Genomic DNA, 15,622 nt, shown 5'->3' with positions numbered 1-15,622 from the left:
TGTGTGTGTCTGTGTCTGTGTGTGTGTGTTGAGGGGGAAGGTGGGGATCATGGCTTAGGAGGCTGGAGAAGAAAGCAGAAGAGGACTCCATGTATCTAAGATGAATTGGGCCTGGAATTAGCCCATAAGGTTACCATGTAAATTTATTGCATGTTTTACAAACTCTTAAGACCATTAAGAAGTTGGATTATTGTTGACTATCATTCTGATGAATATTTTGGAATACTTTTCATTTTTAAACTAATTGTTATGTGTATGTTAAATTATGCCATTAGTGTGAAGAGCAAAGATGTGATACTGACAGTCAGAAATCAGGTAATTCTTCTGAATTTAAATGTTCAAAAATCACCTCCTTTTGGAGTCTGGTCATTGGGTGAACTGACTGCAGTCTCAGATCAAAAGTTAGTATCTTAAATCACATAGCATACACTGAGAAGACATAGATAATATTCTCAACATAAAGGATGGGTACGCAAGGGTGGCTGAACTATTTAAACTTCCCTGTATGTGCTACATGAGAGGTCACTTTACTGATTTTCCTTTTTTTTTTTTTTCAGACAGAGTCTCGCTCTGTCACCCAGGCAGGAGTGCAATGGTGCGGTCTCGGCTCACTGCAACCTCTGCCTCCCAGGTTCAAGTGATTCTCCTGCCTCAGCCTCCCAAGTAGCTGGGATTACAGGCATGCGCCACCGTGCCTGGCTAATTTTTGTACTTTCAGTAAAGACGGGGTTTCACCATGTTGGCCAGGCTGGTCTCGAACTTCTGACCTCGTGATCCACCCGCCTCGGCCTCCCAAAGCACTGGAATTACAGGGGTGAGCCACCGCACCCAGCCACTCATGGTCTTATTTCAGTCTAGACTAACCTTATCCATCTTCTCATGTAAAAATGCCACTCTGCTCAAATGTCTGTTCCTCCAGCAAATTTCATCATTCCTGGTCCATCACACATCCTGATAATCAGCCAGCATCCATTTATCTGTGTCTCTTTCTGTCTCTTACAGGAGTAATAGATGCATGTGTTTTATTCTTCATTTAAGGAAGGATCTGTTTCTACTTTTTAAAAACAGCCTTTACTAAGAGCTCAGTGCCATTCATAAATATCATCTTATTTCATCCTAACAATGGTAGGTACTATAACTTAGAGGCTAGTATCCAAATTTCCACATAAGGAAATTAGTTCAAAAGGTTAAATGACTTCCTCAAGATTATACAACTAGCAAGTTGTATCCTAAACATCAAAGTCAGATTTTGAAACAAACTCTCAACCCAACTACCATGCATTTCTCATTTCTATCACTAAGAGAAAGACTCCACCACCAAGTTTATAGAGAATAGGTACACAATAAGTATGTGTTTAATAAATAGCTTCTATCTTGCTTTTGCTACATTTCTGTGACTACATGTTTACACTTGAGTAAACACACTCATACACTGTGTAGATGTACATATACAGTGCACAATTTTCAACGTATGTGTTCCAAATGTTTAATTGTAACTCAATTATTTGAGATGCAAAACACATTTTCTACAATGTCACATAAAGAGGGTATGATATTACATACACCACTGAAGGCCTGCTAAACACAAAAAGTATCACAAAACAGGTAGCCACCAAATATGCAATGTTTTATTTGAGCATATATTCCTAGTATGGTTTTCTGTTGAGCCAGGAGCCCACACTTTCCATTGTCTGACTACCCCAGCTTATGAGGATGTGAGGATAAGAACCTTCCCAGGTGTGTAAACGCTCCAGATATATTACAGGCCATAACTGCATGTTGACAGGGACCATAAATACATGTGGTACATGATGAGTATGATACGTGACACCTGTCATGTAAGCTCTAAGAAAGCAGAGATTCTTGTTTTGTTCATTTATGTATCCCAAATCTCTAGAACAGTGCCTGAGACTTAATAAGTGTCACTTAGTAGGCACTTAATACTAAATATTTTTAAATAATAAAAATGAACACTTTATGGACCTTGTTAGCAGCTTCTTCCCTTTTTTACATTACCAGAAAAAATGGCAGTAACTAAAACACTTCATTTGGTAATTTCCAAATGAAGTCTTAAAAATCTGAGTGCAGTGGCATGTACCTGTAGTCCCAGCTACTTTGGAGGCTGAGGCAGGAGGATCACTTGAGCCCAGGAATTCGAAGCCAGCCTAGGCAACAAAGCGAGACCTAAGAGTATTCAGACCCACTCACATGCAGGGATAATCTTGACTCCACTGCATAAGGAAGAATGAGTAAATGACAAAATTCTAAAAGAGATCATTAAAGTGGCTTCAAGAATGGAACACTGGACCCAGATAACAAAAGGCTTTAAAAATGACATGAGTTGGTCTAGTTGAGAGCTGACCTAGAACATGTATTGAATCTGTGAGTCATTTTTACACAGAGGTGGCTGACCATGTGAGCCTTGTCCCCACTGGGAACAGAACACAGAGTTCTAGACTGAAGTTACCAGATGGGAATGGAAAAGACAGATTTAAGTTAAATGGAAGAATATATTTTGAGGTGGAGCGTATGGCCTTACAGAGATTTAGGTTACCAAGGTAAATCGTGAAATTTGAAGAATAGCAGAAATACTCTTTTTGAATTATTTAAACATCACACACACTAGAGGCAGGGGCTGGAGGCAGTGATTTTTCAGGTCATTCACTAGCCCATAAAGCTAGGAATAAGACCAAGTTGCAATGAAATCTCAAACAGCTTTGTTCTTGTTTCTCTGGAATTAATATGTTAAATAAGTGAAAACTTGCATATATGTGGTGTCTTATCAATGTCAAGATCTGAAATAATTTACCAAAGGAAAAAACAGTATTTCACTTGAGTTCCTGGAGCAACAGGAAGTGAAAATACATAAAAAACAATTGCCAGATTGAAAAGCCATTCCCCTAAACTCTAGTAAATCCTAAGTACTACTTATGATGAGAATGTTCTTGCAGTTCTCCAAAACAGTGTATTATTTACCTACTAAAGAAAAATTAACTGAACATGAAAATAGATTCCCAATTAAAGAACTCCAGCTTACTCATGGTTTTGTATCTCAACGTTCGTTACTCTATGGCTGTAAAACAATTAGAATAAAATACAGCAATGCAATCAAAACAGACCCCTAACACATTTTCTACCCAGGGCTTATGCAGTGGGGTTTGGCAGTTGGGGAAAATCACAGTGAACAAAACTCTTCTCTCCAGTGCTTTTGAATGACCGTAAATTTAGGGAAATTAGCATAATAAAAAGAACACTGGATTGGAATCAAAGGTCTTAAGTTCAAGAACACACAAGCAGTGTCACCTTGAGGAAATCACAGCTTCTCTACACCTCATTTTTCTTTTTAATTATACTTTTAAGTTCTAGGGTACATGTGCATAACGTGCAGGTTTGTTACATATGTATACATGTGCCATGTTGGTGTGCTGCACCCATTAACTCGTCATTTACATTAGGTATTTCTCCTAATGCTATCCCTCCCCCCTCACCCCACCCCACGACAGGCTCCGGTGTGTGATGTTCCCCACCCTGTGTCCAGGTGTTCTCATTGTTCAGTTTCCATCTATGAGTGAGAACGCGGGTACATCTCATTTTTTTAAATATGCAAAATGAAGATAATACTAACTCTATTAAAAAGTTATTGCAAGCCTGGCCCTGTGGCTCACGCCTGTAATCCCAGCACTTTGTGAGGCCGAGGCGGGTGGATCACGAGGTCAGGAAATCAAGGCCATCCTGGCTAACATGGTGAAATCCCATCTCTACTAAAAATACAAAAAAAAATTAGCTGGGCATGGTGGTGGGGAACCTGTAGCTCCAGCTACTCGGGAGGCTGAGGCAGGAGAATGACGTGAACCTGGGAGACAGAGCTTGCAGTGAGCTGAAATGGCGCCACTGCACTCCAGCCTGGGCGACAGAGTGAGACTCCATCTCAAAAAAAAAAAAGTTATTGCAGTGGTACACGCCTGTAATCCCAGCACTTCAGGAGGCTGAGGCCGGCAGATCACAAGGTCAAGAGATCGAGACCATCCTGGTCAACATGGTGAAACCCTGTCTCTACCAAAAATACAAAAATAAGCTGGGCATGGTGACAGGCACCTGTAATCCCAGCTACTTGGGAGGCTGAGGCAGGAGAATCGCTTGAACCCGGGAGGCGGATGTTGCAGTGAGCTGAGATCGTGCCACTACACTCCAGCCTGGGCAGCAGAACGAGACTCTGTCTCAAAAAAAAAAAAAAAAAAAAAGTTACTGCAATAACTTTTAAATTCATGTGTGCATACACCTAGCAGAGAGGGTACTCAATGTTATTTGAGTGTTGTCATCAACTCATTTTTTTACTTTGTCTTAAAAATCACAACCTCCTCTAATAACAAAAGCAGAGAAGAGTGATAAGCAATCTTCAGGGACTTTGTAGAAGTTCATAGTAACCGGGTTGGGGAAAGAATCAATTTAATGACCAAATATATATACCCAAGTTCATGAGTCCCGGGTTTCATGTCTGTATCCAGTGCCTTGTGAGCCACTGACCATCCGTCTAATCCAAGGTAATTTGGGGCCCAGGACACATTACCTTGCTGATTCTACCCCTAGAAACAGCCCTAAGCCGATTACAACCAAGGTAGCCTCCAATTCTCCAGCCTTCTGGTGTAACGGTTCAATATCCAAGAAAAGTGACCCGAGCCCCATTCCTGGTGCTGCATAAATCCCGGTGCCCTCTTTAACATGTCAGGATTTCTAAGGCATGGGATGAGGGCTGCACTCGTGTTTTCCATCACTGCCCATTAAAATTTCTGCTCTCAACTCAATTGCCTGTTCACTGCTTCTCATCTCTTCTTGACAAAGCTGCTGTTTCCTCTCTGGTCTGATTCTCCCTGGCATGGGCACTTTACTGAAAGTTGGGGGCATAATGGGAATAATTACAGCACAGAGCTGAAACATCTGCATGGCTTTAAATCCAGATGTTTCTTTTCCCTGAAACTTGTCTCCCCTCAGTGAATAGAAATTTCTCACCAACTATATAAATTTACATTCTAGACTGCAGCCAGGTTGTTGGGACCCCTTCTTTCCAACTCTCCTTAGACCTTCTTCTTCTCCTCTCTTTTCCAGAGCTACCAGCAAAGAAGCTCTAAATTCCTGTTGTATTAGAGAACTTTGAGTCTCTTTTTCATGCTCCCCCATCTACACTGACACCAGGACCTTTAGCCCACTATTCATAGTACAATTCAGGTATTTTTTGCAGTGGGGGGAAATTGTTCTCCCTAAGGAGAACAGTTTAAACAGAAGAAAGCTTTGCAAAACAAACAAACAAAAAAACAAAAAAACACAGAAACATACACACACACATACATACATACACTTCTTCCTACTTCATAGAATTTTGGGTAATATACAGTCGTATTATCAGATATAGATAGAAGGCACTACACTAGGAGCCTCTGCCAAGGGAAAACATTCCTGGCAAGAAAATGGAATAGAAAGATTGTAGACAAATGTTTTCTTTAGCTTTGGTTTTTTGCGGAGGGAGAATTGTCTTCAAGGTTTTCCATTACCTCCAACACATGTCAACATTTGACATTATAAAGAGCCCACAGCCTAAGCCCAACCTCGGCAGTAGTGATAACATGGAGAAGAGATCTCCAAAAAAGGAAGGAGCCAAAAAGTATCCTCCAGAGAGTGAGGTCCTGCTTTGCCAGGCAGCTTCTGAATAATCCAGATAAATCTATGCCCACCCAAAGTCGATTGGTTTTAAACTCCCCATGTCCGGAAGCCAATATGAAGAAGGCAAAAATAAGGAAAGCTATAGAAAACTTCGGCTATTTCTTATGCTATCTGGAGTTCCAACATGGGAAAAAGGGAATATTCTACTGAAGTATAGGAGTTGCTATAGTTGCCTTCATGAAATATACCTAAATCTGGACAGGCATTTGCTGAAAAAATCTGATCACTCTTTCAGCCCTGGAAACCTAGCCACTTCTTTTCACTTCCACCGTTACCTTTCTAATCAGTTGCTGTGAACTTTCTCCTGGAGTTTTGCAATCATCTTTTATCTGATCTAACCACATCCAAACTGGCGCCCCTCCCATTTGTTTTCCAAACTGTAGCCTGTGTCATCTTTCTAAATTTTAACTATGATAATATAATGTCAGCCCCACCACCACCTCCCTGCTAACAACTAAAACAGCTTGCTTAAAAACTTCAGTGACAGCTGGGTGCAGAGGCTCACACCTGTAATCCCAGCACTTTGGGAGGCCAAGGCGGGTGGATCACGAGGTCAGGAGATCAAGACCATCCTGGCCAACATGGTAAAACCCCGTCTCTACGAAAAATACAAAAATTAGCTGGGTGTCGTGGTGCACACCTACCTACTACTCAGCTACCCGGGAGGCTGAGGCAGAAGAACCGCTTGAACCCAGGAGGCAGAGGTTGCAGTGAGCCGAGGTCACTTATTGACTCTTACTCTTTCTTAAGATGACAATAGAGATATTACTTTCTCAGGGAAACCTTCTCTCTATCCTCCGTGAAGGATCAGATGCTTCTAACATCACAGTGGCAATTCCACTTTCATGTAGGTATTTATTTCATAAATTTCTGACCTTCTATTAGACTGTAAACTTTATGAAGATGAAGACAAAGTCTGACTTTTTTGTTTACCATTATATTCCCTTATTAAATGAATGAATCCACTTATTAATCAACAGACACGTTTTATGTATCTGAAAAATTAAGAAATATATCAATTGTTTAATCACGTTTCAAATAGCCATAATTAATGGAGCTCTTTATCACGGATGGAGGAGTGCTTTGAGTATAAAGATTTGTTATGATTTGGTTTGTTACTATTATCATCATTATCATAACTGGTTTGTTGTCAGTATAATTGCCTTTGTAGCTCAGCGCTTTATAACTATTATTACATTTTTTAATTATTTCGATTTTATATTTCCATTATTTACAAAATGTTTTAGTGAAAACCAAATCCCATTGAAAAGAGAGCATACGAAGACTCCAGAAGTACCACACTGTGGCTAGAGGATAATTTTAAAACTAAGGGTTACCTATAGATTTATGGTAGTATTTCCAGAAGGTACAGGCCATTTGAAAAACTAAGGCCTTGAGAAAGATCAAGCAACATTTATAGCCACTTAAGGAGTAACATTTTCTAATGATAAACTCATCATATTAGACTTGGATGGGACCCTAGAGGTCATTTACCCACATTTCTTATTTTGCACATAATAAAGCTAAGATTGGCCTTCCATGAGGTCTTAGAGCCAAGGCAAGCCGTGGATCTATTTTTATGCAGCTCCTCTAAAACTATCATATTTCAAATTAACTGCAAACCTATCAAAATTGAGGGTCCTAGCTATTCATAGCCCACTGTCGTGGAGCCAGTTGGGATGTAAATAACCGTCCAGGTTTTAGGACTTGAATTCTATGTAGATGGACACTCATCTTTGCCATTTAATGCCTAGCTATATTTAGAAACTAGCTCTGTTATGTAATTCTATACATGAAGAAAAAGATACTTCAAGGTCATTTTTATAAGTCACTTTCTCAAAGAAGCCTTCCACCTTAAATTAGAAATGTTCTGCCACTATGAAAAGGGTGAATTTCACTGTGACCCCAAGGTCAGTTTCTGTATCTGCTGTTTTCATCCGCATCCAGATGCAGAACTCAATACGTATTTGATCTCACCCAAAAGAAGGTATTCACTCTAATGTTAATAAGCAACGCAGCCTTTACTGAAGGTATGTAGGGGAGGAACAAGGTGCATTAATTCTCAATAATTTCTGCAAACAACTCAAACACCTTATCAGAAATTTCTATTCTTTTAAGTCCCTGTTCAGGCAAGCTGCTCCAGAGGTTTTGATTTTTTTTTCCTCCTTTCCCTCTAAGGAACACAACCTAATTTCTCCACCTCCCCTTTCCACATTACCCCTTTCTTCAAGAACATCTTGCCAGGCGCAGTGGCTCACGCCTGTAATCCCAACACTTTGGGAGGCCAAGGCAGGCAGATCACTTGAGGTCAGGAGTTGGAGACCAGCCTGGCCAAACTGGCGAAACCCCATCTCTACTAAAAAACACAAAAATTAGCCGGGCATGGTGGCTTGCTCCTGTAATCCCAGCTACTTGGGAGGCTGAGGCAGGAGAATCGCTTGAACCCAGGAGGCAGAGGTTGCAGTGAAATCGCTCCAGCCTGGGGAACAAAAGTGAGACTCCGTGTCAAAAATAATAATAATAATAAATAAAATAAATAAATAAAAAGCCATTTAGGTTTTTTTTGCTTGAGTATATGTTTGTTTGTTTGTTTGTTGTTGCTCTTCTGCCAAACGCATATCTAATTATCCCTTGGAGGAATACTGGCAACTGAAATATTCCCCATAGCAGTAAAAAGAAACTTTCCTATAGTGATCTGAGCTGATTCCTCCCAGGGCATGTTATTATCATAAGGAGGTTTCCTATGGTATTTTTGTTTTTAATGAATATTGTAAAAATTTAAAAATTATTTAGAGTGAGAATAAAGCATAACAAAATATCTCCAATTTTTTCTAGTCCTTCAAATTCCTAGGAATTGGTGCCCATTGGGGGAAAAATTCAATGAGCCTCATAATTGAAATATGAAAAAAGCTACAGCTTTTCCTCCAGAAACCTCATTCTTAGAAAATGATCATAAAAGTTCAAAGTGGAGTCCAGGCAAGGTGGCTCACGCCTGTAATCCTAGCACTTTGGGAGGCCGAGGTGAGTGGATCACCTAGGTCAGGAGTTCGAGACCAGCCTGGCCAACATGACGAAACCCCATCTCTACTACAAATACAAAAATTAGCCAGGCATGGTAGCTCATGCCTGTAATCCCAGCTACTTGGGAGGCTTAGGCAGGAGAATTGCTTGAACCCAGAGGACGGAGGTTGCAGTGAGCCAAGATTTTGCCATTACACTTCAGCCTGGACAACAAAGCAAGACTCTTGCTAAAAAAAAAAAAAAAAAAAAAAGTTCAAAGTGGAAATACTTGTGCCTGGAATACAGAGGCAAATTTGTTTCTGATTTCTTGTTTTGTTTTGTTTTGTTGTTTGAGAAGGAATCTCACACTGTTACCCAGGCTGGAGTGCAACAGCACGATCCCGGCTCACCAAAACCTCCGCCTCCCAGGTTCACGCAATTCTTCTGCCTCAGCCTCCTAAGTAGGTAGGATTACAGGTGCACACCACTACACTCAGCTAATTTTTTGTATTTTTAGTAGAGACAGGGTTTCACTATGTTGGCCAGACTGATCTGGAACTCCTGACCTCATGCCCACCTCGGCCTCCCAAAGTGCTGGGATTACGGGCATGAGCCACTGCGTCTGGCCTATTTCTGATTTCTTTAAGATATTTTTCCCTTAATGAAATTATTAGACTGGGCGCGGTGGCTCATGCCTGTAATCCCAGCACTTTGGGAGACCAAGGAGACTCCTGAGGTCAGGAGTTCGAGACCAATCTGGCCAACATAGTGAAACCCTGTCTCTACTAAAAATACAAAAAATTAGCAGGGTGTGGTGGTGTGTGCCTGTAATCCCAGCTACTCGGGAGGCTGAGGCAGGGGAATTGCGTGAACCCGAGAGGCAGAGGTTGTGGTGAGCCGAGATCGCACCATTGCACTCCAGCCCTGGCAAAAGTGCGAGACTCCGTCTCAAAAAAAAGAGAAATGATTAACCAATTATTTTATACTCCTCTTTGCAAGTGGCACAGACACCAGCTGCCTTCATCCTGTAACTTGATAACTATCAGATCCCCAAACCCTAGTGACACCACTATCAGGCCATCCAGAGAGTTCGTGATAAACCTCGGAGGGAAAAAATATTTTCAAGCAAATGGTTTGCTGGCAATCACTGCAGTTAAAGAACCTTCTCTCATAAGTGTTCATGCGACGAGAATAACAAGAAAAATAGATGATATCTACAAAAAGAGAAATTGTTTTTCATGCCTCTTCTGAAGAATTTTTGAATTGTAAACATTTTTGTTAAAATCAAAGATACCTCTGGAACTCCTTTGATGAGATGTAAACAGTGCCATCAATATTACTGTTTTCAAAAGTAGAGGGTAGGTCTCATGGAGTTAAAAAAACTGGTAAAAAAATAAGTTAGATGAAAAAAATTCATAAGTCCTATTTTGTGCCACTCTTTTTCAAAATGTTTTCCAATATAATATTTGATTAGACAAGAAAATAAATATTAATAATTTATGAAGATAAAAATAAGACCTGGCCAGGCACAGTGGCTCACGCCTGTAATCCCAGCACTTTGGGAGGCCAAGGTGGGCGGATCACAAGATCAGGAGATCAAGACCATCCTGGCTAACACGGTGAAACCCCGTCTCTACTAAAAATACAAAAACAAAATTAGCCAGGTGTGGTGGCGAGCGCCTGTAGTCCCAGCTACTCGGGAGGCTGAGGCAGGAGAATGGCATGAACCTGGGAGGTGGAGCTTGCAGTGAGCCAAGATCATGCCACTGCACTCCAGCCTGGACAACAGAGCAAGACTCCATCTCAAAAAAAAAAAAAAAAAAGACCTGTTTACACTTTACCTTCTTGTAGTTTAGAATTTGATATGGGAATATTTATATGTATGTCCAAATATTTTAGAAAACTTTAAGATTATCAAGATTTTAAAATATAAACTTTTTGTGTGCTTCTGTTGATATTACTTCTATTATGGTACTTAGATATAAATGAATCAATTTTTCTTATTTTTCTATGTAGAAAGGTAATTTTAAAACTTCATTTTGAGACCAAGCTGGGCCACACAGCAAGGCCCCGTAACTATGATTTTTTAAACTTCTGTTTACTTATTTCTTCAAAATGTATAAGATTAAAAAGTGTGATTTTAAACATTGAAAAATTTGAAATTCCAAATAAATTAAGTAAACATATCTTATTTCTTTATTCAAATAAATTAAGTAAATATATTTTATTTATAACTCTCCAAAATAATAATGTTTTGCATTAAAAACATTTGTTTCAGTGGTTTCTTATAGCATGACATTATTTCACAGTACCAAAAAACCTGAATGGGCCAAATTTCTTAATCAAGCAGAATAGCTAATTTGAAATGAGTCCTAAAGGCTTCAATATTCTATCCTCCGTAGCAACATAGAGTCATTCCTATTTAATTAGGTAAGCCAATGTATTTGCAAAACAATTAAGAATGCAATTTAATTTGGGGTTTGGTAAACATCTAGGGATTCATTCATTATGACCTCCACATTGAGTTTACTTTGTAAAGCAGTATAAAACTAATCACTTAGAACTATAACATGTAAGACCTTTTTTGAAAAAAGTAGATGTGTCTGGTCTTATGCATTATATGTACCTTCCATGTTGATGATGACTCTGTTTTACTGTCTTTCGAAACTACGGTTTGAGTGAATTAGCTAAATTACAGCAGCAATGGCCAGGAGTAACTGACAAGCCCCAAGTGCCCATGTGGAGGGAGGTGGAGGAGATGCCAGGCAACCCTCGCACACAGCTGTCAGCACGTCCCAGCCATCACTAATCTGTAACCCACCTGCTGACCTAGTGCTGGGATTTTCCTCAGGAGAAACAATCATCATGTGATTTGAATCAAACTATTTAAAATATGTATTGTTTTAAACCAGGGAGAGAGCGGGAAACCAACCCACCACAAACAATCCACCGCACTAGACTCATTTTGAGACAAGATGTTTATGTAAACTCCCAGGTCAAGATGCTAACTCCTAGTGAATTAACCTACGATGTCACCTAGCCCCTTATATTGATTAGTCATTATTTTTACCCAGCGAAATGAGAATATGGGTCCAGAGGCCATGCACTTTCATACCCTGAGAAAAGTCAAGTGTCCTCTTATTCTCAAATACTTTCAGGACCGCTATTAGCGTCAGAGCATTGTGAAAAAGAGATGTTTTCAAATGACAACTGAAATGGACATTTCAAATTGGCTCTTGTCTCTGAACCAGATAACAGATTTAGAACAACAATCCGTGAAGGTGCATTTTGAATTTAGTGCCAGATAGCTTGATAATGCTATTAGATAGTTAAATAGCACAAGTATAGATTCTAATATACCATCCTGAATGAATGGACATATTTTATTTCTTTGTTTTTTCTATTGAGTTTAAGACTGATGAAGTAGGTGAAAACAAGCCTTTCAGAAATAAAGACTAATATGTTTAGAGAAGAAAGTCTTCCAGTACCTTATTAACACATTGCCCTATACCCCAGATGATCAGTTTGTATTTTGAAGTGCTTGGTGTCACTCTTAAAGTTTTGCAAGTCAACTTTAGAAATAGCACCTGTTTTGCATACTGATCATATATATTAACCTAGTATACTTGCAAGGAAACTTAATACTATCCAAAAAAGTGGGTTTAAATGTTTTGCTTTACTTTCAAACATGGTTTGGTTAGGCTATAGCAAACATAATCTAGGATATAGAATGTGTCCAACAGTACCATACCATTATACCTTCATGTAGCATCATTATCAGATCTATGAGCAATTCCTCATCGTCTACAGTCATACACATAGAGCTTGCACCTGCAGGGCTATGGGCTTTTTATTTCTACATACACACACTGGAATGCGAATATTGCCTGTATTTGTGTGTACAGAAATTCCTTGTTCACCCAAATTGTCTTTGTGAAACAGGCTTGCCTATTTAAAATACAGTTAAGAGCCCAAACATATGCCACTAGACAGCAAGTTACATAAGTTTAGGGACTTTGCCTTACCGTCCATTGCTGGATTTCTTTAACCCAGAATAGTGTCTGGTATGTGATAGGAAATTGCTAAATATTTGTTTTATGAATGACTGTTACATTGCATATGCACAAAAGGTCATGCAATTTTCTCATAGGAGAGTTCCCCAGGCCCAAATCTGGAGACTGCTTGTCTTATGCAAGATTCTAACAAGTTTAGTTATCTTGTTTCCTAGGCCACCAAAAATAAAAAGCAGCAAATTACGGGGACATGGGGGAGTACTGCTAGAAACAGGCATACTCAACATAATGAAAAATGCAAGCTAACATTCTATAAACTGGAAAAGAGACAAAAACTATCAAATTTAGCTACAAGTCCTCAAAGAAAACACAAAAAGTTTGTTTATATAACATTTGATTACCTCAATGTTCCAGTATACATATAATGTCTATATATTTCCAAACAAAACTTCTGTTCACTTTTGACATGCTTCTCAATGTTCTATAAATGGAATCATATTGTACAAAGTCTTCTGAGACTGGTTTTTATTATTCAAAATTATCTTTGAGATCAATCTCTTTTGATGTGTCTAGTTTGTTCATTTTTTCTACTTATAGATCATGATTTATCCATTCAAATACAGACACACATTTAGATTATTTGCAAATCTTTGCTATTCCAACCAATGTTTCAATGAACATTCCTAAATATACATGCTGCATATATGTGGCACAAGCATCTATGTATGGATGCACCTACATATGAATGTACCTATATATGGCGCAATAGATTATCTAAGGTTTTTTTTGTTTTCTTTTGTTTTGTTTTTGAGACTGAGTCTCGCTCTGTCACCCAGGCTGGAGTACAGTGGCGCGATCTCGGCTCACTACAAGCTCTGCCTACCGGGTTCATGCCATTCTCCTGCCTCAGCCTCCAGAGTAGCTAGGACTACAGGCGCCCACCACCACGCCCGGCTAATTTTTTGTATTTTTCTTAGTAGAGACGGGGTTTCACCGTGTTAGCCAGGAGGGTCTCGATCTCCTGACATCGTGATCCGCCCGCCTCGGCCTCCCAAAGTGCTGGGATTACAGGCGTGAGCCACCGCACCAGGCCGATTCTCTAAGGTTTCTACTTAGAAGTGGAATGCCTGGGCCGGGCGTGGTGGCTCATGCCTGTAATCTCAGCACTTTGGGAGGCCGAGGCGGGCAGATCACGAAGTCAGGAGATCGAGACCATCCTGGACAATATGGTGAAACCCCGTCTCTACTAAAGTACAAAAAAATAGCCGGGCGTGGTGGCAGGTGCCTGTAGCCCCAGCTACTCGGGAGGCTGAGGCAGGAGAATGGCGTGAACCCAGGAGGCGGAGTTTACAATGAGCCGAGATTGCGCCACTGCACTCCAGCCTGGGTGACACAGCGAGACTCCATCTCAAAAAAAAAAAAAGAAAGAAAAAAGTGGAATGGCTGGACTGTAGAAAGTGCACATCTTCAGCTTTACTAGGTATTACCAGGTTAATTCTCTAAATGGTTGTACAACTTTTTACACTCATACTAGTAGTAGAGTTCAGATAATTCCACATTCTTATCAATATTTTTTAATTATCTAATTTTTAATTTTATCAATTTTGTGGGTATGGCATGGCATCTCATTGTGGTTTTTTTAATTTTCCAGGTTGTTAATGAGATTGGACATCTCTTTGTATACATATTAGCCATTTTCTTTTCTCTTTGTGACATGTCTCTTGATGTATTTTGAGTACTTTTATATTGAGTAGTAAACTCACTTTTATTGATTTATAGGAAGTCTTTAATCTATTGCATATTAATCCTTGGTTATTAATACTGTTTTTCTAAACTGTGGCCTTTCTTTTCGCATTTTATGATAACATTTCTAAACAGAAGGTTTAGTTTTTCTAAAATACAATTTATCATATGCATAGCTTCATGGTGTACAACCTTTGTGTACTGTTTAAGAAACCATTACTTACTTAAGGCTGGGCGCGGTGGCTCATGCCTGTAATCCCATCACTTTGGGAGGCCAAGGCAGGCGGATCACAAGGTCAGGAGATCGAGACCATCCTGGCTAACACGGTGAAACCTCGTCTCTACTAAAAATACAAAAAAATTTGCCGGGCGTGGTGGTGGGTGCCGGTAGTCCCAGCGACTCAGGAGGCTGACGCAGGAGAATGGCGTGAACCCAGGAGGCGGAGCTTGCAGTGAGCCGAGATGGCGCCACTGAACTCTAGCCTGGGCGACAGAGCGAGAGGACGTCTCAAAAAAAAAAGAGAGAGAAATCATTACTTACTTAAGTCATTAGATAATTTTTTTCTTCTAAATATTTTAGAGTTTTGCCTTTTACATTTAAGACATTAGCCCACCTACAATTGGTTTTTATATATTGTATTAAAGAGATTTCACAAGGTTTTTTAAAAATAAACTTTTGTTTTAGAATAATTTTAAATTTATAGGGAGGCAACAAAGATAGTACAGAGGGTTCTCATATAACCCGTACCTGGTTCCTCTATTTTTAAAATCTTCAGTTAGTATGGTACTTTCGTCACAATAAAAGAACCAGTGTTGATATTTATTAACTAAAGTCAACATATTGTTCAGATTTATTTAGTTTTCATCTAATACCCTTTTTCTGTTTCACAATTACATGCAGGATGCCACATTACATTTAGCCTCATGTCTCCTTAGGCTTCTCTAGATTATAACAGGTTTTCAGACTTTCCTTGCTATTGATTGTCTTCACAGTTTTCAGGGGTGATGGTTAAGATATTTTGTAGAATATCCCTTGATTTGAATTGGTATAATGTTTTAGTCCTGATTAGTCCAAAGTTGTGAGGTTTGGAAAACGAAGCCACAGAGGTAAAGTGCCATTCTCATTACATCATACCATGAGTACATCCTAT

At 39.5% G+C, this 15,622-nt stretch overlaps 1 long non-coding RNA gene across 1 annotated transcript in view; it reads right to left on the bottom strand.

Moving 5' to 3' along the window:
* Window positions 1–14,873, bottom strand: part of LOC101128945 (uncharacterized) — a 182,008-nt gene extending 167,135 nt beyond the window's left edge. Inside the window, exon 1 of the long non-coding RNA XR_008680962.2 lies at window positions 14,696–14,873. This is a non-coding gene — a long non-coding RNA (uncharacterized lncRNA). The remainder of the gene's footprint in view (window positions 1–14,695) is intronic.
* Window positions 14,874–15,622: the final 749 nt, after the last annotated feature.

The sequence above is a fragment of the Gorilla gorilla genome, chromosome 5 (assembly GCF_029281585.2).
Source record: "Gorilla gorilla gorilla isolate KB3781 chromosome 5, NHGRI_mGorGor1-v2.1_pri, whole genome shotgun sequence".
NCBI classification, from domain to species: domain Eukaryota; kingdom Metazoa; phylum Chordata; class Mammalia; order Primates; family Hominidae; genus Gorilla; species Gorilla gorilla.
Note: the sequence above shows the minus strand (reverse complement) of the source record. Positions and strands in the feature narration are given on the sequence as shown.